Source organism: Lissotriton vulgaris, chromosome 4_1 (assembly GCF_964263255.1).
Source record: "Lissotriton vulgaris chromosome 4_1, aLisVul1.2, whole genome shotgun sequence".
Lineage (NCBI taxonomy): Eukaryota > Metazoa > Chordata > Amphibia > Caudata > Salamandridae > Lissotriton > Lissotriton vulgaris.
The window spans coordinates 562,289,629-562,316,070 of NC_141691.1; positions in this window are offsets into that span (position 1 = coordinate 562,289,629).

The window sequence follows — 26,442 nt, forward strand, 5'->3', positions numbered from 1 at the left end:
CATTCACTCGGGGTGAGTGCCATGTGGCTTTCTGATGAACTGAAGAGAACAGGGGTTTGGGCGGGTGACAGTTCCTGGGCAGAAATGCAGGCCTGCAAAAATGGATTTTTGTCATTCTGATAGAATTTTCCTCGTACATCAGGAAAAACTACCAGGTGGGCTGTGTGAGGAGTGTTTGCCACGAGATGGCAATGTAAAAATCAATGGAGTCCTGTAAAAATGATTGTCGTTCAAAAAATACATTTCCTCAGGACAACCATGCAGCCCACAAGGACACCACCCGCAGACATCACCACCTCATCAGATTAGCCAAGTGATGCTCCTTCAACGACCGCTAGGATAACAACGCACACGACAGCAAGGAGCTCTTCAGCATCGTAAAGGAACTCTCCAACCCCAGCGCCAACGACATCCCGCCCTCACAAGAACTGTGCGACTCACCAGCCATCTTCTTCCAACGCAAGATCGCTGACATCCACGACAGCTTCAACACCACGACCACCCCGACTACGCCAGACTCCACCTCCCCAGTGAACACTACCAGCGCTAACCGCCTGACCTCCTGGTCCAACGTCAATGACTACGAGACATGAACTCCATCCAATCAGTACTTGTTGTTCTGAAGATCTCTAGACCGGGGACATGGCCCGGGTTTCGGGATATCTTCCCTCATCAGTAGAGAACGTAGCTGGGGTGGAAGAGAAGGCCGCCAAGTAACCGTCACAGGCCTCGATGCCTAACCGGCACGCAGGTGCGTCATGCAGACGCTCGTCAGCTTAAAGGCTCAAGGGAGCCCATTTGTAGAATCAACCGCAATGGATCGCACACCACTAGCCCCTCCTCCGATCGCCCTTAAGGATTCTGGTACATATAGTTCGTAAGTGGTTCACATAAGTAGGTGCAAGTAAGTACTTGTTGTTCTGAAGATCTCTAGACCCAGGACATGGCCCGGGTTTCGGGATATCTTCCCTCATCAGTAGAGAACGTAGTTGGGGTGGAAGAGAAGGCCGCCAAGAAACCGTCACAGGCCTCGATGCCTAACCGGCACGCAGATGCGTCATCCAGTAAGCTCGTCAGCTTAAAGGCTCAAGGGAGCCCATTTGTAGAATCAACCACAATGGATCGCACACCGCTAGCCCCTCCTCCGGATTGCCCCTAAGGATTCTGGTACATATAGTTCGTAAGTGGTTCACCTAAGTAGGTGCAAGTAAGTACTTGTTGTTCTGAAAATCTCTAGACCCGGGACATGGCCCGGGTTTCGGGATATCTTCCCTCATCAGTAGAGAAGGATGGCCAACGCGACAGTGATTTTTTCTCAAGACTCTGGCAGAGGCGCACCCGCTGATGCTTACTTCATGGACCACAATGCTTTGGGGTAACACGCTGGTAGGACGAGCAGTGTGCGACCAATTGGATTTGTGTTTATATTCAGGCTCCCTTGAGCCGGTGGGGCTGACGAGCTCATGGTTTTACGCACCTGCCTGCCACGAGCGGCACCGGACCTGAGAATATTTTTTGGCTGCCTACGCAGCGACCCTACACACATACCTACTCCCTGCTGATGAGAGGTAACAACCTCGAAACACGTGTCCAGGGATGGCCAACGCGACAGTGATTTTTGCTCAAGACTCTGGCAGAGGCGCACCCGCTGATGCTTACTTCATGGACGACAATGCTTTGGGGTAACACGCTGGTAGGACGAGGAGTGTGACACCAATTGGATTTTCGTATATTCAGGCTCCCTTGAGTCGGTGGGGCTGACGAGCTCATGGTTTTACGCACCTGCGTGCCACGAGCGGTACCGGACCTGAGAACATTTTTTGGCAGCCTACGCAGCGACCCTACACACATACCTATTCCCTGCTGATGAGAGGTAACAACCTCGAAACACGTGTCCAGGGATGGCCAATGCGACAGTGATTTTTGTTCAAGACTCTGGCAGAGGCGCACCCGCTGAGGCTTACTTCATGGACCACAATGCTTTGGGGTAACACGCTGGTAGGACGAGCAGTGTGCGACCAATTGGATTTTCTCCTTTCAATGTGTGACTACAAGGCTTACCCCTTCCTGTGTCCCTATAGAATATGATAAAAGGAAGTGATCAAGTGTGTGTGCCGGGTGACTCCTCATTACCACATTTACATGCTGAAAAAGCATGAAGGATTAGCTTTCACTCTGATTACTTAACATTATACTGATGCATCAAAACATGCCCTTTGAGCCTTTTTTCTCATTTTTATACACTGCATGAGCCTGTTTGCATGTTTCTTCCGCATGATACAATACACATTTATTTGCAATGCTCACGGAGTATATTGCAGAAAAAAAACTGTGACTGTGAGGGTTAATCATTTTAATGTTTTTCTCTTAGCTACAGGAACTAAAACTGAGGAAGTCCCTTGTGAGGATTCTTAGAAGTGTAGCATGCTAGAATGAATACATGAAAGAGAGCAATGTAGCACTTCGTAATGTGCACATATTTAATATTTCCAAATGGAGTTGCAAATAGAGATCTTGAAACTTGGTCCTGACGAAAGCCACCTCACAAGTTAAGGCATATTTTGGCTGACAAATTAAACTTTAGAAGCTTGATTAAATTATTTCTCAAACTGCATCAGACCTGTAAATATCAAGGGCAGTTTTAGGACACCCGAGGCAATTTTAGATATAGGCCCCTCTAAAAAAGCAAGATCTCCTTTGATTTTAAGGTTGAGCCACTAAAGATACCCTCTAGTATCTGGGCAAGGACTCGATAATCAAGCATTCCACTAAAAGAACTACAGTAAGTGAGAGTCTTTTAAAACATTATGTCGATTGCCTGGGTGAGTAAATGTCAGTAGATAGCCCCCATTAGAGTGCGTTCACTCCTTTTTGATCCATTGATATGAAACCTTAGAAGCCGAGTCAGCTCATAGAAAACTTCCTTCTTCCTCCTTGTGATTGATGCTGAACAGCCTTAGCCAAAACAATAAGTAAAAGGAGAATATGGCTAGTCCCAGCATTATGAAGTGTGCATATGCATACATCACCATGTATAAGCACGTATACATCATTCTGCTGTTGTTGCTGTTTTTATTTTTATTTACCATTCCAAGATGGTGGATGCCCATCTTGGAGCAGTCTGGTATAAATCTGCAGCTGTCGCGTGAAGAATGAGATAAAGAGAGATTAAAAATGAAAGGTGTGGGAGCTATGGAAGACCTGGGCGAGATAGAAAATTGAAAAACCCAAAAAAGCTGAGCCGGATGAGGGTGTGTGGAGTAAGATGAAGCCATGAAGGACATGGGCGAGGTAGAAAATTGAAAAACACAAAAAAGCTGAGCCGGATGAGGGTGTGTGGGGGAAGATGAAGCCATGGAGGACATGGGCGAGGTAGAAAATTGAAAAACACAAAAAGCTGAGCGGGATGGGGAGGCATTGTGGAAGCTGAGCTGTTGGAGCAACAAGGAAAGGGTTGGGTCAGGATGTGAGGCACTAAGCAGCTTCCATGGAAGAGAGTAAAAATCTATCTGCAGTTCTATGGATTGTTGGAAACAAAATAGCACTACCCTCAAAGTAAGCAGTGGAGCAACTCAACTCGCCAGATCCAAAATACTGTAAACTAGCTATGCTCCATTAGAGGGTCACATACAAGAAGAGGATCGAAAGCTATCATATAGGAAGCAAGCAAATCAGATAGTCAAGTAAGCTAATAAATCCTGAGTAATGGGATGACTCAAAGTCTGCTTCAAGTATTTGGCATTGAACACAATATCTTTTTAACAACAAACAGCAAAAGTTATCATTATGCAGGACCTAAAAACTACTTAATGAGCCCATACTTGGAAAGGTTTTCCTATTCTTTAGTATCATATACGTAATTAAATGTTTACCAGAAGCACCACAATATTTTTCAAAGAGAAATGCACTGCATGCCAGGAGACCTCAATTATGCATTAGGCAATTCAGCTGGTCTTCGTTGGCATCTCCAAAGTGTTGAAGCCCATTAGCTGTTTTTTTGCGGAGGTTCCAAACCTCATTCAGCAAACCATGGGGGTGCAACTCCCTATGCTACCTTCGCAATCACTGGGCTTCAAAAATTTGATACAAATGTGCATCTGAAGCTCCTGAGACAAGTACTATGAAAAACATTTATATTTGTACAGTTTATTTGATGAAGAATGATAATTTCATAACTATAATAACAAACTTTTGGTTCCATCACAAAATGTTCTAGGTGTGCTAGATGAGACATACAGTATTAGCTTTTTGTGTCAGGTCCTGTAATGCACTCTGACTCTTGAGAGTCTTCACCATATTTGGTTCCATCCATGCTGAGTGAGGCCATACATGTCTCCTTTTATTAAAATTTCCTTTAGAATTACTGAAGACAGAGTTTTGCCTGTGGTCACACTGCTTCTAGGTCTATATATAAAAATTACCAGTATAGAAAACTATACATCACATGTTATTGTTATTGAAGGAAGTGGCTCTTAGGGGCCACCTGGGTTATCTACAACCTCCTACCCGCCATATTACCAAATGAAGAGTAGGTCAGACAGTAGAGATTACAAACAGTTGTTTATTAGCAATACGCTGCAGAGGAGTCCAATCTGACCTGCACCCTGAGATGTCTGCCGAGGGACTGACCCTCCTACAGTCTGCAATGCATAAACATTCCTCCTAAGACCCTGCAACCATGCCCACAGTGGAAAGTTACCAGCTTAGGCTGAACATGAACAAAGGAGGCACAGAAGGATTCATTAGTAAGTCAGAAGGCAACCTTTAATAGAAAAGAAAATAATGACTAAATACACTGTTCAGCGGAGGCAAGCAAAACGAATAACGGGGCTCAGTCCAGATATAGCCTAATAGGGATTACGAAATACAAAATGGAGTCACACTCGCTAACTGAAGCTCACACATTGCAGGGATAACTCAGTGGGCTGCATAACATGGATAAGAATGGTGCCTAATTTAGGAGCACACTGCTAACCTAATATAACACGGAACAACTGCATAATGAGAATGGGGTTTTCAAACCTAACAGACCCTCCTTTTAGCAGTGAAGGCTAAATGTTTTATTGACAGTATCTGGTAGGGTCTTTACAATTCTAAGCAGGGGGGGAAATAAACGTATAGTCACTTTAATTGCAAAGAAAACCAGAGCAGCACATGTATATCAAAATATCCTTAGTATTCAAAAATACCTTAATCTATCAGGAACATATCCTGTATGTCTTGCATCATCATAGAGGAGACTTTATTATCTCGTCCTGGCAATTTAGGGGTAGGGGTGTCCTTGGTCACACAATAGGTACAGCACCCTGGAAGGCAATTGACGCATAGGCAGCATGTGAAGATGACACTTGCAATAGCTACTAGAAAAAGAAGTATCTTCCAACCATAGGATCATATCAGACCCCAGAACCATCCTGTGAAAGACCATGAACCATTGCCCTGATGAATATCAGATGCAAACCTAAGTAGCTTCTGGATAGCAGAATATACATTAGGGTCGTGGTCTGGGTTGTAAATGCAGCAACTGCTACTGATTATGTGACAAGCTTCACCCCTATCTGCAAGGATGACGTCTAAAACCATCCAATTGTGAAGAGCAACCAGTCTGGTAGCCTGGGGCTCCCGAGTAATGTTAGTAAGTATGACTGCTGTAGTGTTGATAACCCCTTATGCAACTCTGGTGAGGCGGCAAATGCTAGGACTGTTATGCATAGGTCCCCAGAAAGGCAGAATGTCCTTCATGGCATCCGTGAATTGCTGTAAAGTAGTATCAGTCTGATCAATGTCTGATGTATCAATAACTCTCCTTACTCGAGACAAGTAGACAATCTTCCACTGCAGTCTATGGTCTTTGTGATAGTTAGACGGTGCAATGTACACGGGAGGTAAAAGAAAAGAGAGATAACACTGGCCAGACCATCCTCTAGGGAACCAGGTATAAGCATATGTTCCACAAACAAAGTATACATTAAGGGTTGTGAGCATAGGTGGGCTACTAGTAGTGTAAAATTTATATGTGTAAGTATGTATTGTATTGTATGTATTGGCATTTATATAGCGCACTACTTACCCGTAGGGTCCCAAGGCGCTTCGACCGCTGCGAAACCCTTCCTGGCTTCCCTGAGAGATGGTCCCTTAATGGGTATCTCCAGGGTGAGACCAGGCATCCCCGGCGGTCTGGTGGGGCCGTTAGTGAAGATGAGGCAAGCTAATGCCCAGAGTTGCCGAGTGTGATCGCTGATCAGAGTGGGCACCGAGGCGAGAGAATTATCGAGTCCGCTGACCCTGGTCCAGAAACCTGCCGCGCCGGGAATCGAACCCTGGTCCCGGGCCGTCCTCTGCTCTCGGGTCTGCCGCCTCTAACCAGTGAGCCACACTACTTCACTTGTACTTCACTAAGTACAGCTAGTTAGTCCCACTGGAATTTTCTCAGGACCTTCAACACAAAAACTAGCCGCTGTATGAACCCCAGGTACGGGCATAATTTAGCTTTTAGTGATATTTTGTGCATGGAAACATTTAAGATATTCAGTGACATTGAATCCCTGGAAATCCAGCATTTCACTTTGCAGACATTTGTGACATTTCTGTTATTCTCAAAGACATTCATGCAAGCATCTGGATGTAATGTACCCTCCTTTTCTCCTGTCCTGGGAGTATAACCCTAGTGTACTACTACATACTCTAACGCTGCTTGATAATCAGACTCCGTCATATCCATAGCGTCAGCATCAAAATTAATATACACCATAGAAAGCAACTGGAACCATGCCTCACAGCTACCTAGATACGACAAGGGTAAAGACACCAGCAAATCATTCTTATGCATCACAGAGGGGCGTAACCCGCACACCCAGCAATTCGTGGCATTTGTCATATGGTGCACTTGATGAAGCATTTGAAGGAAAGCATTTTCGATATATGTCTGTCTATGTCTCTCCTTGTGCTGGGCCAATGTAAAACAGGTGTTCAGGTGGAGCTGGGGTAGTTCCTATCAGAGTGTGTGCTGGATGGTTTTCTTCAAAATACCATACTTCCCCAAACATTACAATTAATAGCATGAGAGAGAAGATTACTACTACTATCTTAATCCTAGTGGACCAGCAAGACCAACCAGGACTCCTCTGCCCTAGCGGTGGGGCCGCTAAGGGCTGCTCCTCTTCCATGACAGCAAAGCCAAATGGGTACATGGGAAGAGCCTTATCTATTGGAGGCACAAAACACAACCGAGCACAGGGGCACAAGTCACCCAGCATCCGTCTAGAGCCTCGCTGGAAAGGTTCCTATTGTTCATCAATGGCGGTGCTATGAAGCACCCCCTCGAGGGGACTGCATGGTCGCAGCCCTTGCTGGAGACAAATCCCTCTTCTGTCAGGATAGGGCACCCTCCCGCCTGGGCAATTACCCTCAATGATCCTGTCCAGTGTCTAGGGCAGTGCACCAGTGTAGCTCACCCTAATCCAAATCAGGCACCTCAGCAAACACCTACACCCTAATCTCAAGTCTTTCCCTAACCCTCAGACTGTCCCTCTGGGGCACTGTCCTTACGCCGGGGTGCAAGTTATACCTGGCAACTCTAGGCACTTCTTCATCAACAAAAAGAGGGAGAATCTCTGGCTTAGAAGGGCATTGAGACTCGGGTGCCTACAGATTAGATGGGGAATAGGCTGGGGCTCCCCTTATCTCCAGAGGGACCGCCTCAAGTAAGACAGCATCACTCTCTGCTTACGTCTACACCCACCTCGACCGGGCGTCAAAGAAGGGAATAAAGTGGGGCACCTTTTCTCCCTCGTGGTCAGCAATGCCGTCAAGTACCCACTTGTCATAGGGAAGTGGAAGAGGAACCTTCTTGCAGAGTGTACCATGCACCCAGTTCTTCAAACCGTCGAGTTTCACTGCTGTTCTTGTAGCAAGGAGGACCAACAGTGGTCCTTTCCAACAAGGCTCCAGGCAGCTCTTCTTCTGGAAGTTCTTGACAAGCACATAATCTCCGGGCTGTAGCTGATGCCTGGGACCTTCTTGTAACAGCTGCAGTGTCTCCTGAATCTGTTGATGAATAGAATGAAGATCTTTAGTTAATTCATACAAGTAATCCACAAGCAAAGGGTACTCTATCTCGGAGAAGCGCTTGGGCCTTGGAACGCCCACGATATTGGCCGGGCATCCAAAAACCACTTTATATGGTGACAACCCTGTTCTAGAGTTGCCCTAGTAAACAACAAAGCCAAAGGTAACCCATCTGGCCATCGCAATCCTGTGCTTTCTTGTATCCTTGCTAACTTCAGTTTGAGAGTACCATTGTACTTCTCAACCAGGCCTGCTAACTGAGGATGGTTTGCTGCACGAAACTTCTGCTTGATGTGCAAACATTCGCACACCAATTGGATGACCTTTGAATTGAAGTGACTTCCATTGTCACTCCAGATCAAACGTGGTAATCAGAAACGCGAGAAGAACTCTTTTAGAAGTGCCTTCACCATCACCATAGCAGTATTCTCTTTAGTGGAGTAAGCTTCAATCCATTTAATGAATACACAAATTACTACCAGCACATACTTCAAATTGTTAACTCGTTCCATTTTGATTAAATCCATCTGGAGAACCTCGAAAGGGAAGGAAGGCAGTGCAAAGTTACCTGAAGGTGTGGTAGTGCACTTTCCAGGATTATGTGTCATGCAAATCATACAGTCTTTCACTAAATGAATGGCTGCTTTGGAAATAATGCAGTTCTGCAACACTGGATCCAACCCCTTGCATATTCCCTTGGCGCTAATGTGGGCTGGGCCATGGGCCATGGTAACCACAGGGAGTACATAGGAATTAGGTAGCATCCATCGCTGTTTCTCAGATTTATCAGTCCAACACCTATCCTCATCCAGACGCCCTGTACTCTCCTGTCATATTGCCAATTCATCTAGGGTCACCTCAGTTTGTTTCTCTTTAACGTTTTCTAATGTGTCATAGAACATTCCATTGTCTGGGACCCACCTAGCAGGACTTGCCACAAACATCTTTTTAATCTTTAATCTAGCTGCTCTTTAGCTGTTTAATCTGCAAACACAATTCCTCTCCCTACTTCATCTGTTATTGCTTTGTGGGCACTACATTTTATTATTGCTAACCTATCAGGAAGTGTTAGAGCTGACAAAAGTCTATGTATCAATAGGCCATTCTGTATTCATAATCCATGTGAGGTCAAGAACCCTCTCTCCACCCAGAGGCCTCCAAAAATTATGGGCAACCCCAAAGGCGTACCGGCTGTCAGTGTAGATATTGACAGACAGTTCCTCACTCAACTCACAGGCCCGAAGAATGGCAGCCAACTCTGCAGCATGGGCTGAATGGTATGGGACACAGGATGTCTCAACTACAGTGTTTAACGTTGTAATTGCATATGCTGCAGTGGTGGTGCCATCTGGTAATTTAAAACAAGAGCCATTGACATATAGCTCCCCTTGGGGTCAGATAGGTGGACATCAGTCAGGTCTACCAGTCTTTTCGTCTCCTCTTCCGTTCTATACACACAATCATGTGCATCTGTGTCATTACTTGTCGAAGGGAGGGGTAGTAACGTGGCTGGGTTCAGAGTGGCACATCTTTTGATGGTAATGTGCGGAGCATACAATGTTAGTTCATATCCAGTCAGACGTGCATTAGTAAGGTGTTGCGTCTTTGTCTTATTCAAAAGCGTATCCACAGCATGAGGTACCATCACTGTGAGGTCAGTGTCAAGAACAATTACGAAAATGAAGGAGGACCCCGCACAGGTTAATAGGGGACTGGGGGGAATTTAATGCAACAACGAACTATGGCGTCCCCTTCACAAAGACACACACAGGTTGAGTTTTTTATCCTAGAACCAGCATGCCGATATTTCGGCGGGAAAGGTAAAGTTACAAGATTTTGAAAATAATCTCTAAACACATACTTGAATGGGGAGGCAAGATCTCTGGAGTAACTTATCTATATCCCTGCAGTTACCAGTGGTTAAGTAATTGGCATATCTAAAAGTATATATTTAATCCAAACATAAGTATCGTATTCCACAAGAAAGGATGAACACAAGTAAAACAATTTAGAGTAGTCTTAAAAAGATATTTTCCACACCATGAAATTAGTAAACCTCTGTTGTACATTTATTACATTTGGAAATACAGTTAATCATAATACAATACACAAATTCATAAAAAACATGATTATACATTTCATAAAAACATTTTAAAACAAAGAATCACAAGTCGACGCGGCGTTTCGGTATTCTGTATGACTACCTTCTTCAGGACTGATTCTAGACAGGTTAAAAAAGAATTTTTTTTAAAAACAGGGTTACTTTTCCTTTAGTGGTGCAAATATTTAGTGAATCAATACTATATATGATCACAGTACATGGTAACTGCAGTACACTTGTTTTTCCTTATTTTCTGTCTAAAACATTTTTTTTTTTTTAAAAACAAGGCCTTTACCTCTGATACAGAGTTCTGTTGTATCCATAATACTTTTTCCCATCTTTTTAATCTACAACACCCCCCATTTCTGGGAACATATCAAGCATTATCTGTGCACACTCCTACTCTTGGACATAACTAATGGTGTTTACCTTTCCCTTGGACTATGTCGTCCAATGCTCTGGAAGCCTATTTAGGGCCTCAAATTCTATAAACATATTCACTATGTATGGATTTCACATTTTTTGCATACCTTAAATTAAGATAGGGCAAATTTGTCCCACTGGACACAGTTTACTTCAGTTCTGTACCCAGGTGCCTTCAAATAACTTGGCTTATTTCTTCTTGGTGTTAATTTGCCAGTTTTGATGTCACTATTTGAGATAAATGAATAAGAACAATGTTTTTTTCTCAATGCATCCCACCACTAAGGGTTAAGTTCTTAGTGCAGAAGATTGTGTTTAACACATCGCAATAAACACTCCCATTTACTTATTTATCTTAAATTGAAATACCTGGTTTTCAAGGTGAATTAACTTGGTCTTGGACCACCAGGAGGAGCCACCGTAATCATAACATTGGGTTTCATCAATGACCCTAAGGAATTTTTAATCGTTCTGTATTAGTGCATTTGAGCCTTACTTTGTTAAGGATATAGATCAAATTTTAGTGAATGTTAAAACTGAGGGGGATTTACTCACCATTCAATATTAGATGACTGGCGCAATTTCTTGGATATAATGCATTCCAGTCCCTCCTTTGTGGGTTGGAAGTCCGTTCTACAATTAATGATATAAAATGTAGAAAGGATGACGTTATACATGCTGTCTTATCTAAATCCTATTTGATTCTACTTACAAAGTGCTTTATTTATATGCACTGTGTTGCTATATGTAGAACGAAAGGGAGGTTTCAAAAACTCACAAGGTTTTAACCTAACTTTAGTCTGTGGGTTATTCAAGATAAATTTATAGATAATTCCCATTTAATTTGTTCCAGGGCGCTTAGAGTAACCCTATACCCCCATTACTTTCTACCTCCAGGTTCCATTACCTTTGTTTTCGAATTCGGCCTCCCTGCTCCTGATGTCCTGGCAGTCTGTTCCACGCTCTCCAGCTGATGCGCTACGAGCCGTCACGAGTACCGAGTGATTGCGTCTTCACCGGTACTTTTATATTACCCGGTTCGTCATTGGTTGCTGCTACCTTTCCTCCGATTGGTTTTCAGCGGACCAATGAGCGCACGGTTTCCATAGAAACCGAACACTTCTGCTCCTGTGCTCGGCATTCTATGTTATTGGCTAGGAGAATAACGCGAGGGGTTGCCGTAGCAACCGAGTGCTTTATGTTCCGTTTTTGCACCGCGTTAGTTTTCTCTTGTTCCGGATCTCCTTTTAGAACAGGGTTGCGCTTAAGTGTCGCCACGCACGTTTCTACACCTGCTGGTCTGTTTTCTTTATGTGTATAATTTAAGAAAAGCTCGATCTTAAGATACATCCCGGCTCACTTACCAAGTGACACACGGTTGTCATGGCAATCAATGCCGCTTCTCCCGTTTCATAGCCATCATCATTGCTGATGTATTTGCTACGTACTTTATTTCTTGGGAATGTGCTGCCCTATTTAATACTTTTTTGTTTTACTCAGATCTTGGGTGCATCTACTCTGCTATGTTTCAGGTCTCCTGAAACATAGCAGAGTAGATGCACCCAAGATCTGAGTAAAACTTGGGGTGCCTTGATAACTACCTGTCCTGAATCAGGGAGCGTATACTCATTTGTCCTGAATTAGGGAGCAAATAATAAGGAGAATAAGTATAATGAACTTGTTTTGAAAATATAATGTCTCATAGCTGCTAGGAAGACACACAAATACGGGACCAAAAAAGTATTAAATAGGGCAGCACATTCCCAAGAAATAAAGTACGTAGCAAATACATCAGCAATGATGATGGCTATGAAACGGGAGAAGCGGCATTGATTGCCATGACAACCGTGTGTCACTTGGTAAGTGAGCCGGGATGTATCTTAAGATCGAGCTTTTCTTAAATTATACACATAAAGAAAACAGACCAGCAGGTGTAGAAACGTGCGTGGCGACACTTAAGCGCAACCCTGTTCTAAAACGAGATCCGGAACAAGAGAAAACTAACGCGGTGCAAAAACGGAACATAAAGCACTCGGTTGCTACGGCAACCCCTCGCGTTATTCTCCTAGCCAATAACATAGAATGCCGAGCACAGGAGCAGAAGTGTTCGGTTTCTATGGAAACCGTGCGCTCATTGGTCCGCTGAAAACCAATCGGAGGAAAGGTAGCAGCAACCAATGACGAACCGGGTAATATAAAAGTACCGGTGAAGACGCAATCACTCGGTACTCGTGACGGCTCGTAGCGCATCAGCTGGAGAGCGTGGAACAGACTGCCAGGACATCAGGAGCAGGGAGGCCGAATTCGAAAACAAAGGTAATGGAACCTGGAGGTAGAAAGTAATGGGGGTATAGGGTTACTCTAAGCGCCCTGGAACAAATTAAATGGGAATTATCTATAAATTTATCTTGAATAACCCACAGACTAAAGTTAGGTTAAAACCTTGTGAGTTTTTGAAACCTCCCTTTCGTTCTACATATAGCAACACAGTGCATATAAATAAAGCACTTTGTAAGTAGAATCAAATAGGATTTAGATAAGACAGCATGTATAACGTCATCCTTTCTACATTTTATATCATTAATTGTAGAACGGACTTCCAACCCACAAAGGAGGGACTGGAATGCATTATATCCAAGAAATTGCGCCAGTCATCTAATATTGAATGGTGAGTAAATCCCCCTCAGTTTTAACATTCACTAAAATTTGATCTATATCCTTAACAGAGTAAGGCTCAAATGCACTAATACAGAACGATTAAAAATTCCTTAGGGTCATTGATGAAACCCAATGTTATGATTACGGTGGCTCCTCCTGGTGGTCCAAGACCAAGTTAATTCACCTTGAAAACCAGGTATTTCAATTTAAGATAAATAAGTAAATGGGAGTGTTTATTATGATGTGTCAAACACAATCTTCTGCACTAAGAACTTAACCCTTAGTGGTGGGATGCATTGAGAAAAAAACATCGTTCTTATTCATTTATCTCAAATAGTGACATAAAAACTGGCAAATTAACACCAAGAAGAAATAAGCCAAGTTATTTGAAGGCACCTGGGTACAGAACTGAAGTAAACTGTGTCCAGTGGGACAAATTTGCCCTATCTTAATTTAAGGTATGCAAAAAATGTGAAATCCATACATAGTGAATATGTTTATAGAATTTGAGGCCCTAAATAGGCTTCCAGAGCATTGGACGACATAGTCCAAGGGAAAGGTAAACACCATTAGTTATGTCCAAGAGTAGGAGTGTGCACAGATAATGCTTGATATGTTCCCAGAAATGGGGGGTGTTGTAGATTAAAAAGATGGGAAAAAGTATTATGGATACAACAGAACTCTGTATCAGAGGTAAAGGCCTTGTTTTTAAAAAAAAAAAAATGTTTTAGACAGAAAATAAGGAAAAACAAGTGTACTGCAGTTACCATGTACTGTGATCATATATAGTATTGATTCACTAAATATTTGCACCACTAAAAGAAAAGTAACCCTGTTTTTTAAAAAAATTCTTTTTTAACCTGTCTAGAATCAGTCCTGAAGAAGGTAGTCATACAGAATACCGAAACGCCGCGTCGACTTGTGATTCTTTGTTTTAAAATGTTTTTATGAAATGTATAATCATGTTTTTTATGAATTTGTGTATTGTATTATGATTAACTGTATTTCCAAATGTAATAAATGTACAACAGAGGTTTACTAATTTCATGGTGTGGAAAATATCTTTTTAAGACTACTCTAAATTGTTTTACTTGTGTTCATCCTTTCTTGTGGAATACGATACTTATGTTTGGATTAAATATATACTTTTAGATATGCCAATTACTTAACCACTGGTAACTTCAGGGATATAGATAAGTTACTCCAGAGATCTTGCCTCCCCATTCAAGTATGTGTTTAGAGATTATTTTCAAAATCTTGTAACTTTACCTTTCCCGCCGAAATATCGGCATGCTGGTTCTAGGATAAAAAACTCAACCTGTGTGTGTCTTTGTGAAGGGGACGCCATAGTTCAGTGTCAAGAACAAGCCCTGCGATTGCCTGATAGAAACTGCCACCACCACAGAAGCTCTTAGGTATCTTGGGAGAGCTCTGGCGACGTTATCCAAAATGGCAGAAAAATAAGCGCAGGGTTTTTACTTACCACCAAAACCATGTTTTAAAACAGAGAGCTCGCAACCATCCGCCTCATGTACATAGAGCACAAAAGGCTTCTGGTAATCAGGAGTACCAAGCACAGGAGGAGGAGAGCAAAGTGCAACCTTTAATTGCTCAAAAGCTTGCTGACATGCAGATGTCCAAGGTAGGGGCTCATGCACTTCTTTGGTAGTCAGGTAAAGGAGGGGTTTCGTTAGTAGGGAATTATTGGGAATCCAGTGTCAACAATACCAGGTAATACCAATAAATGCACGCACTTCACACTGGGTCTTAGGTACAGGCATATTAGTGATAGCAGCTATGCATTCAGGTGTTAGTCTGCGACCCTCCTTCAACAGTAGATGACCTAAGTAGGTGACCCACTGTCGACAATATAGAAATTTGGAAAGGGACACTGAAGTGATTACACACAGACAGGTAAGTGTAAGAGCACTTAATTTATTGACCGTTCGTCTCCACAGCTTCCAGGGATAGTCACAACTGACCCACGACTTCAAACATGAACATTCCAAAACCATAGAGGTGACATCATAACAGGGAAAGATAGATTGCCACATTACGAAAACACCTCCCTTCTTTCCACAGAAGAAACCAAAAGATGCACCATAACAACATAAATAGGAAAAAAAGAAAGACAAAGAAATAAAAGGAGAATAAAATGAGCAAAAAAGAGAAAATATCAATGAGACACAATACAATTACAAAGGTAAATGCAAAAACCATAGTATATAAAGCACTCACAATGTGTCCATTTAAACAAAGGAAGCACATAAGCATGAAAAAATTACAGATCTAAAAGTTATAGGTGGAACACTTCTACTAGCACTCTTACGTGTATTGGACAGTTGAGTACACATTTTAGGTTAGGTCTGAACGAAATAAGGATCATATCTCCCAGACCCTTTCTTGAGACCCATTTTTTAAACCACACTCTTTAGGGATCTTTTAAATTCTGGAACAATTCCACCAATTCTTACCATTAACCCTCACCGCAAAGCGTGAAGTGGCATCCACCTTAACATGAGGACTGAACTTAGACAAACCTTTAGCCACTTTAAGTGGAAGCTTAATCTTAAGCCAATCGCCCACAAAAACCTTGAAATTAAAATAATGGACAGCATTCTTAGACAACTTATTAAAGACATTCTTGGACAAATTATTAGATGGACTGATTGAACATTTATCCGCACCCACAGTAGAATAAGGAAAAACTGTCACACTACTATCTGAACCCCAACCTTAGTACGCAAACCCCACTTCCTCATCCAAGCAGGACACATATCAAAAGTTGCAGCTCCACCATGCAAAAGCTCAAATGGACTTTTACCTAAAGCTTGACTGGGGGTAGTGCGATACACCCATAGCATGCTATGTACTGCTTCCTTGATTTCAATCTGATTAGATAAAACCCACTGCAGACATTCAACAAAAATGCAATTCATGGGCTCAATAAAACCATTGGCTTGAGGTTGATATAAAGCAACCCGTCGATGCAGAATGCCAGATTGAGCAAAAAAATCTGACATTTCTTTTGATGTAAATTGCACATCATTGTCTGAGACAATTTCCTTAGGAAATTCTTCCCTTGCAAACAAATTTTGAAAGAATTGAAGAACTTCTTTAGTATTGGGATGAACCATGAAATGGACCTCCCATCACTTGCTGTAATAGTCAGCCACAACCCACGAAAATGTGTATCTTTGTGCCAATGCATTGAAAGGCCCTACAAAATCTACAGCCTGCTTCAATCATGAACCAGTAGGAGGTTCCACAATTTGGACCTGAGGCGTGACAATCTTGATGACCTTGTCACTCGTACAACAGATCACACACCCCTTGACCATGTCCTCAACCTGCCTGTCCATGGAAGGCCACCAATACACAGCACAAATTATTCTCTTAGTGTTGGTTTGCCCCAGATGTACTTCATGTCCAAAAGTATTAATGCGTGATCTTAAAGATTTAGGTGAAACAAATTTGTCACCACGCATAATCATCTCTCGACCCACCAAGGTAAGCTCAAGAGCAATTTTGGAAAAGGGTTGAAGTTCTGCATCAAGATGCTTTTCTTTTGGCCAACCTAGAACAATGTTTTCTTTCACTCTCTTGAGAACACTATCTGACTGGATGTCATCAAACCACTCCTTCTCTGAGAAACCACCCACACTACAAACATCAATCACCGCAATCAAACACTCTTCATCTTCATCACACCCAATTAACTCCCCATCTCCCAATGGAAGCAGTGAACTTGATAGAAAATCCGCTCTCGTGTTTTTTCCACCTGGAACGTGTTCAACAACAAAATTGTACTGTAACAATTTTTAACTCTATCTCGCTATTTTTGGCATATGCTCCTTAACAATGTGACTATTAAGAATAGGGATGAGTGGCTTGTGGTTTGTTAACAACTTGAATGACTTGCCCCACAAAAAACACTTACAACTTTCAACTGCCCAGCAACAAGCCAATAGCTCTCTTTCTATGGCCGAGTAGTTCTTCTCACTTGGTTGCAAAGCTTGAGAAACAAATCCAACAGTATACTCCTTTCCGTGTTTGACCTGGGTAATCATACCACCCAATCAATCCAAACTCGCATCTACAGACACAATGCACTGTAACAAGGGATCGAAAGGAGGAAAGATCTTACACAAACCCAGTTCTTCTTTGATACACACAAACTCATCTTGGCACAATTGAGCCCACACAAAAACAACCTTTCTCTTAAGAAGTTCACGAATATGGACGATTTTGGCGGCAAAGTTGGGAATGAATTTTGAATAAAATTCACACACACCCAAGAAAGAAGAAACATGAACCTTTGACTTGGGACAAAGAGCATTGATGATGGCATCTATCAAACCTTCTCTCTGTTGAATCCCTTCACCGGAAATACGATGTTCAAGATATTCGATCAACTCCACACCAAACACACATTTAAGCTTGTTAGCCACAATACCTTTCACTTGAAGTTTAGATAAAACTTTAGTCACTTGTCTGTCATGTGAATCTTTGCACATTCCAGCAACTAGAATATCATCCTGGAAACCCACAGTGTCCTCCAGATCCTCCAAAACATTCTCCATGATACGATGGAATGCTGAGGCTGCCGTAGCCAGCCTATAAGGCATTCTCTTAAACTGAAAGGTGCCTATCAGTGAAACAAAAGCAGTCAAATGCTTACAACTAGGGTCCAGTTCCACCTGATGGTAGACGGGGGAAGATCTATTTTAGAAAAGTACGTACATCCAGCAAATTTGGCAAGAATATTATCAATACGGAGAAGAGGATGATAGTCAACACATATCTCTCTATTGAGACTGCGCAAATCAATGCACACTCTGAGATTTCCATTTTTCTTACGGGCTACCACAAATGGAGACAACCATAAAGAAGACTCCACTGGTTCGATAAAGCTAGACTCACATAACCTTTTAAGATAATCCGACAGATCCTCTCTCACACAGTAGGGTATATTGCGTAATTTGTGCTTAACAGGGATTGCCTGATCTTTTACTTTAATAAGATATTTAAACCCCTTAATGCACCCCAAATCCTCACCAAACACACTCTTGAGTTTGTTTTCCCACACTGTCAAGCACTCACCCTGATTACACTCATCAACCACTGACACTTGTTCTTTGGTACCCAGTCTAAGAGTCATTCCGAATAGTCCCTGGTGATACCACCCCAAAACGTCCTTTTTTTGCCACATACATCTTCCCAGAAATACACCTCCCTTTAAAAATGAAACATGTTATAAAAGAAACCTTTAACTCAATTGTCTTGCCCTCATACAATAGAGGATTTCTGTCAGGTACTTCCAAAAACTTGTCCACCCAAATATTCTCAAACAACTCCTCGGTGATCATGGTCATTCGACACCTCTATCAACCAAAAGTTGAATAGACTTGCCATCAACGATCACCTCCACTACAGAATCCACACAATCATCAACATCATCTTTTACAACAACAATTAAGTCCTTCATCGAGCTAACCATGTCACCCATCGGTTCCCCCTTAACTTCTTCATCAGACATTGCCTTTTGACAAACACATCTTAGCAAAATGCCCTTGTTTTCCACATTTTCGACACAATACATATTTTGCTGAACAAACACAAGCACTGTTGTAATGTGAAAAAAAACAATTCATGCACACATTTTTGTTTTGGCTCACTTTCTTCTCAGGTCTGTATGAAGTGTTCTTGCCACCATGCAGCTCAATACTTTGCTTATCTACCTGCTCTTTGCGTTCTTTGACTGCCTCCACACAGGTTTTGTCAGGTTTCAACTCTTTAGAAGCTATTTGAGACAACTCTATACTTTTAACAATTGAAAATGTTTCTTGTAAAGATGGAGTTTTTTAAAGTCAACAACTTCTCATTAACTTTTTTATCTCTACACGAGCCACCACTTGATCCCTTATAAGTTGTGAGGTGAATGGTTCAAACTCACATTCTGACGCAAAAATACGTTGTGCAGCCACATAAGATACAATACTCTCCTCACTTTCTTGTTCCCTGGTAAAAAAAATTGTGTCTAGCTACAACTAGACTACCCTCCACATCAAATTGCTTTTCCAGCATTGCTACAGTTTGATCAAACTCATTAAGTGGCTCTTCTCTCTCAGCAACTTCAAGAGGGGGTAAAAGTTCTAAAACAGCTTGTCCTTTTAGTACTAGATTCTGTTCTAAAATAAACTTCCTTGTTCTGCACTGACTCTAATGCCCCCTATGGCTCCTAAGTACTTGGTAAAGGCTTTATACCAAATTTCCTCTTGACAGGAGGGTCTCCTGGAAGCTGAAAGAAAGGAGGAGGTGCTTGAACACTCTGCATAATGAAACAAAACTGTAAAATAAACAGCACCCTGAAAGATAGAAACTGTGGATTAAATGAACCTAGTGAAACACACACTAACCATTGTTGCACAAAAATTGCATTGTAAAAAAGTGAAAAAATATAATGGAATATGTAATAAATTTCTCCCTTTCAATCACAAATATGTACAACGATTTTGCACACAAGGTTACAATCACAGAAGAAACTGTTGAAATCTGCAGTACTCTGACATGCTGGAGCGCTAAATTCAAAATAAGGATCATCAGAGTATTTTCAAAACAGCAACGCTCAGCAAGTATCCTTGTAGTACATTGCGTGCTTTTACAGAAAACAGTTGTATAAGCTTTCAGGCAATAACAATTCCACCATGATGCAGCTGTCAAAACAAAACCAATTCGACAGTATCAGGAATTTGGCAAAATGAAGCAAGTCCAATTGAGGCAACTGGCGCAATGAAGAAAATACCTTTCAGGCAAGTAAAAGGTTCAACAAGTCTTCTCCTAGACAGCTGTACCCATCACTGAAGACTGAATACACTTGTTGCACCTCACACTCTTCTCCCAAGCAGCCACAGGCATCACTGAAGCTAGAAAAAAAATTGCGAACACTAGTTGCTCCTAACTCTCTAAACGTTACGCATCAGACGTTCAGCGTTCTGACACGTCATCACACTTGCACTGGCAGCCGAAGGTAAAGGAACGACCAGAGCCAGTCTTGATTTAACAGCACAACGAACTCCAGTAGACACACTGTGAGACAGGAAATCCAAATCTCACCCGTTAATCATGATTTTCTTGCCCCAACTGCACAATCTCCTCAGATGCTGTGGTTGATGGTCACAGGTTTGACAGAAATGATGTTTTCAACGGTGTGCCTTGCCCAACATGCACAAAAGAGATTAATTGATGAATGCGAACAAGAGCAGAAGGCAGCTTATAACCTGATGCACAACCAAATCCACCCCAAGACACCATGAACAATTTCCCACAGGTGTCAACATGAGGGTGGACTTTTGACGAGGAAATCTCTGAAGAAACGCCAAAACCACAAAAACAAAATCCAACGAGACTGGAATTGCAGCCACTGGCACAGCACATGTGGGTGTAGATCTTGAATGGTCAAACTCGTCGCCAGTGATTACACAAGACAGGTAAGTGTAAGAGCACTTAATTTATTGACCTTTCATCTCCACAGCTTCCAGGGCAAGTCACAACTGACCCTAGACTTCAAACATGAACATTCCAAAACCATAGAGGTGACATTATAAGAGGGAAAGATAGATTGTCACATTTCTACAGACACCTTATGGCCATGGTGCGCAAAATGCAGCAGCAGTTTGACAGTGGCGTCTTTACAGCGATCTTCAGTATCAGACGCCACAACGAGGTCGTCAACGAACTGTAATAGCGCATTACCAGTGGGAAGTAACAAAGAATCCAATTGAGTTTTTAAGGCTGGACTATAGATACTAGGACTTTCTGTATAGCCTTGAGGAGCAAGACAGAATCTAAAGCTCCTGCCGGCTAGGGTGAATCCAAATAGATATCTGCTATCTGTATGGATCAAAATACTAAAGAAAGCTTTCTTTAAATCGATCACAGAAAATAATTTTGTTGAATAGCACGAGATAGCACGAGATGTGACTCGTGTCTATCACCTTCCTTTTTCTTAATGCGCACTAAATCACCAACAGAAATCACATGTTTACTCACTGAACCTTGCTTCTTCTCCATTCTTTTCTTCATCTCATCCTTATATGCACTCACTCTATTGCGAACTAAATCATAGTCAACCTTTGAAAATCCACAATGATCACTCAGATTTTTTTTTAACCACCACGGAGTTAGTTGCGTACTGGGTTTCTGACCCCTTAAGAGTTCAAATGGGCTGACCAATGTGACAGAATTTGGTGATGTTCTATAAGACAACAACATGGACTGAAGAGCATTACGCCAGTTTAAATTACCTTTAACAGAAAGTTGGATAGCCTCCTTAACTACTCTATTGAATCTTTCAACCTGGCCATTGGCCTCTGGATGGAAAACAGCAATCTTATTGTGTGTTATCCCACATTTAGCAATAAAACACTCAAAATCCTTACTGGTAAATTGCGGTCCATTATCCGTTACTATCTCTTCCGGAATTCCTTCCCTGCAAAAAGTTTCATCCAAAAACTCTATCAAATTTTTAGTTGTTATGTCCCTTACCATTTTGACTTCTGGCCATTTCGAGAAATAGTCTATCAAAACAATGCCAAACCTTCCTTGTTCAGGTAAAACAGCCAACGGACCAATAAAATCAAGACCTAACTTCCGCCAAGGACCAAAAGGATACTCCACAGGGCAAGGTTCAGAACGCAAAGGAACAGCAGACTTGTCACTATTGGCACAATCTAAACATTTCTGGACATAGTGTTCCACACAGCTATCTACACCTGGCCACCAAAAAAATCTTTTATTCGTCTCCTAGTAAACGAAATTCCTAAATGCCCTTCATGAGCAATGCTAATAATGGTATTCCTCAAGGAAAGAGGAAGGACAAATTTGTCACCTCTCATGAGCAAACCATTTTCAATTGCCAATTCATCTTGCACTTTAGCATAACTCATCATCTCGCCTGAAAATTTCCTTTGTTCTGGCAACCCTCACAAAATGTAGTTCTTAACTTCAGTCAATTCAATACTTTTTTCCATTTCCCTTGTCCAAGATTCCTTACTTAAGTCAAATTTCTCCCCATATACCAACATGACATCTTGGGAAGTAAATGCAACCTCACATTCATCATCGTCACAAGGAACTTCACAAGAAGTGTGCAGTCTGGACATGCAATCCGCATGAACGTTAGTTTTCCCCTTTACATAAACCATTTCATAATGGAACGATTGTAGTCTGGAAGCTAGTCTAGCCAGGCGAGCTGACATAGTACGACCTCCACCCGGTGCCATCATATAAATAAGAGGCTTATGGTCAGTTTTTATTGTGAACTTTGTGCCCCATTAAGAAAGTTTTGAAATGTTCAGCTCCCCAAACTGAAGCCAACAATTCTCTTTCAATGACTGAATAATGTTTCTCAGCATCCCTCAATGCCCTTGAGGCATATGCAATTATCCATTCCTTTCCACAATCATTTTGCATGAGAACAGCACCTAACCCAGTGCTACTTGCATCAACCATGATAGTACACTTTTTTCCCAACAACAAAAGGTTTCAAACAAGGTGCATTCACAATAAAAGCTTTGAGACTTTGAAATGCTTCAGTCATCACATCAGACCATAAAAACCTTGCATTTTTCTTTAAAAGAGGTCTAAAAGGATCTACTTTTGATGAAAAATTTGGAATGAATTTAGCATAAAATTCCATTAGCCCTAAAAAGGCTACTAATTGTTCTTTTGAAATGGGTACAGGAGCTTTAATAATGCTTTCAACATGTTTCTGCTTAGGTTTAATCCCGGCACCACTAATGGAGTGCCCTAGGTATTCTACTTCTATTTCTCTGATTTTACATTTATCAAGACGAAGAGTAAGGCCTTTAACAGACAGCGCAGATATCACTTTTCTTAAATTGTCATCATGCTCCTCAACATTGTTCCCAAATACAAGTATATCGTCTTGAAAAGCGATCGCCCCTGTCAAACCATCAAGTGTCTCTTTCATGAGTCTTTGAAAGACTGAGGCGGCACTAGCCAATCCAAAAGGCATACGTTTATATCTGAAAAGACCTTCGGGAGTAATAAAGGCCGTCAAGTTTTTAGATTCATCATCCAAGACCACTTGATGATAAGCACTTGCCAAATCAATGCATGAGAACACCTCAGCACCCCCTAATGTTGAGACCATCTCATGAAGATTTGGCAAAGGATGTGCATCAACCTAGATGGAGTTATTTATACTGCGAAGATCTACACATAGTCGCAATTCGCCGTTGGATTTAACCGAAATCACAATCGGAGAAACCCAAGGTGACGACTCAATGGGCTCAATAATATCTTTGTCGCACAAATCTTTGAGCAAAATTTTAAGTTTATCTCTATATGTAAGAGGGACATTTCTGACTCTGTGCCGAACAGGAACAACGCCATCATTAAGCTTTATAGTGTGTTTGAAACCCTGATACTGACCAAGTTTCCCACTGAAAACATTTGAAAATTCAGATTTCAATTTAGTGAGCATAACATTCCCATCATAATCGCTAGTGCCTACAATGGAATACACAGGAGGATTAGCTCTAGGGTCAATCTTAATACCCCGTTGATCTTGGTTTGGCCATCCTAATAAAGATTGGCCTGACCTTGCAACATAAATCTTTCCATACAAATTTGGCTGATGAGGGAATTATTGTCTATATCGTGGCAATGTCTGGGACCACAGGATATTGAGGCACTACAATTTTATTAACCTTTCTGAGGTCAAATACAAAGCGATAGAGGTCAGGATGAGTATCAGAAAAGTCCAAGGGTGTCTTCTTGAGAATCAGAAGGATAGGGCTATTATACACATTCACCACTGTCTCCTCAACCACACCAGACTTAACCAGGTCCTGTATTATTTGCAATAAGGCCTTTTCTCCGGCCTGTGAAAGCTTATACTGACGAGCACATGGCAATACAGCATTATCTTTGATCTTAATAGAGACCGGTGGGATCTGGAGTAACACCACATCCGTATCTCCTGTTGCCCACAAGCTACTGGGCACCTCTTTGAGTTCAGCGGGGAGGGGTGTATATTTAGCAAAGCATTGTTTTGCACGAGCTACTTGTGGCCCAACAGTCCTATAAACACCATCTAGCGAACAAAAGATGGTGGCATGTAATCTCTACAACAAATACAATCCCATCCAATTCTCCCCACAATTTGTTGTTTACAGGAATGGAGAATCTACCATAAAGTCACCAACAGTCAGAGCGAGAAGCTTGGAAATGGGGCTAACAACTGGCATGCCTGAGAAACCTACAGAAACATATTTTGGCCAGACAGAGCTACCTTCGGGACCAGTGAATGGGAAACAGAGCTATTCATATTGCCTTTATCAATTTATCGCCATTCTATCACCCCGTACCTGGTGAAGCTACACTGGCTGCCAGTGAACTGTCGTATTCAATTCAAAGCTTTGGTCTTTTGCCTTCAGGGCCCTTAATGGCCTTGGCCCAGTCTACCTGAGAAATAGGCTCAAACCTGTTCACTCTTCCCGAGCCCTCAGATCAAACCATCTCCGCCTTCTCTGTACCCCTCACTTTCGTCATTCTAGAACGGGGGGTCGAGCCTTTACTGTAGTTACTGCTAAACACTGGAACAGCCTCCCACTGGGCCTTCGGCTCACTACGTCGGAACCGCTGTTCCGGAGTAAACTGAAAACCTGGCTGTTTTCCAATCTTTAGGCTACGTCTGATCCCTCTAGTTGCCTGTGGTCCGCAGCGCCGGGACACCCCCGTCGAAGGTAGCCGTGCGCTATATAAGATTCAATATAAATAAAATAAATTTAAAGTTTCTTGGCCGTACCTTGCAAATCTGCAGTGACATAGAGTCCACACTGATCTACAGGCACCAGAACTGGTCCCTCACCCTGTCCCTGGCTGTCCTAGCTGTGGGACAACCCTGTCACTTTGTCCATGTCATAGTCGTCATGATAGTACTGCTTTCCCCGAGTTTCGTCAAAATAGTTCTTTTTATGATGATCATACAATGTATTTTCAGACTGCACCTCTCCTCTGCCTTCTCCTCCTCTACTGCGTCCTCTAAAACCCCTTCCTCTTGGCCTCAACTCTCTGCAACAACTCCGAACACTCACTTCAGCAATGCCCCTCCTTTTTACAGTATGCACATTGGTTGTGCCCCACGGGCACACCCAGAGTACTGTTCCTGTCCCATACGAGACCCCGCTGGGCCGGACCCGAACCTCTACCTCATCTATTTCCCCTTGTCACTTGCTGCATCAACACCCTCATCTTCAACTCCTTTGACTTTTTCTCTACCTTTTCTTTGTCCTCATTCCCATGCACGCACGCAGTCAACTTGTCCCTATCCACTCATCTTGGCAGGATAAGGGAATGCATGTAAGTGATATTACGCCCCAGCAAAGCTAATAGCTCCGCCTTCAGCTTCTCACCGGGCTTGCACTCCTTTTCCCAAGCCTTGATCTTGTCCCATGTTCCACCCAATACCACTACGTGATCCTGCGTATGCACCTGTCTCCATATATCTACTGTTACCAACAGGCTGAAAAACAACTCTATATCAGCTAATGTCATGACTGTGGACGAGGCCGCCTCTGTCAATTCTTTATAATACGCAGTTGGATTTTTTGGAGGGTCCAGCAACTGATCCTTTAGGGATATTAACTCACTCCTCTTCCAGGGAGTGTAGATACGCTGCTCCTTAAATTGGCCAGCACCCGGGGGCTAGTAACAACATCATTCCCAACGCGCAACTCCGGTATTTCAGGGTGATAAATGGGATGAATTTCTCTCATTGGAAACTGTGACGATGTCGTCAGGACTTCCTGAAGCAGTCTTCCCTGATAACCCACCAACGTTGTCACATTACTAAAAACCTCATTGGGGTCCATACCTGTAGCACATACCCTATCCCGAATGTCATAGATGATCTGAGATGCGATACCCTTAAAACACTGCTCCCACAATCCTATCAGCATAGCCGACATATGCTTAAGAGCATGCTGCTGTATGAACAGCTCATAATCTTTCATCACACTCCACACTATACATCGGATTCTGGGCCCACTGTGCAGCCTGGTCAACCACCATCTTCTTTTCCTCGTTACCCACAGCAGAGCGCACCAACACTTTCTCTATGTGGTCATGTGCCGCTGCCCAATTCGCTGCATGCACTCCATGCA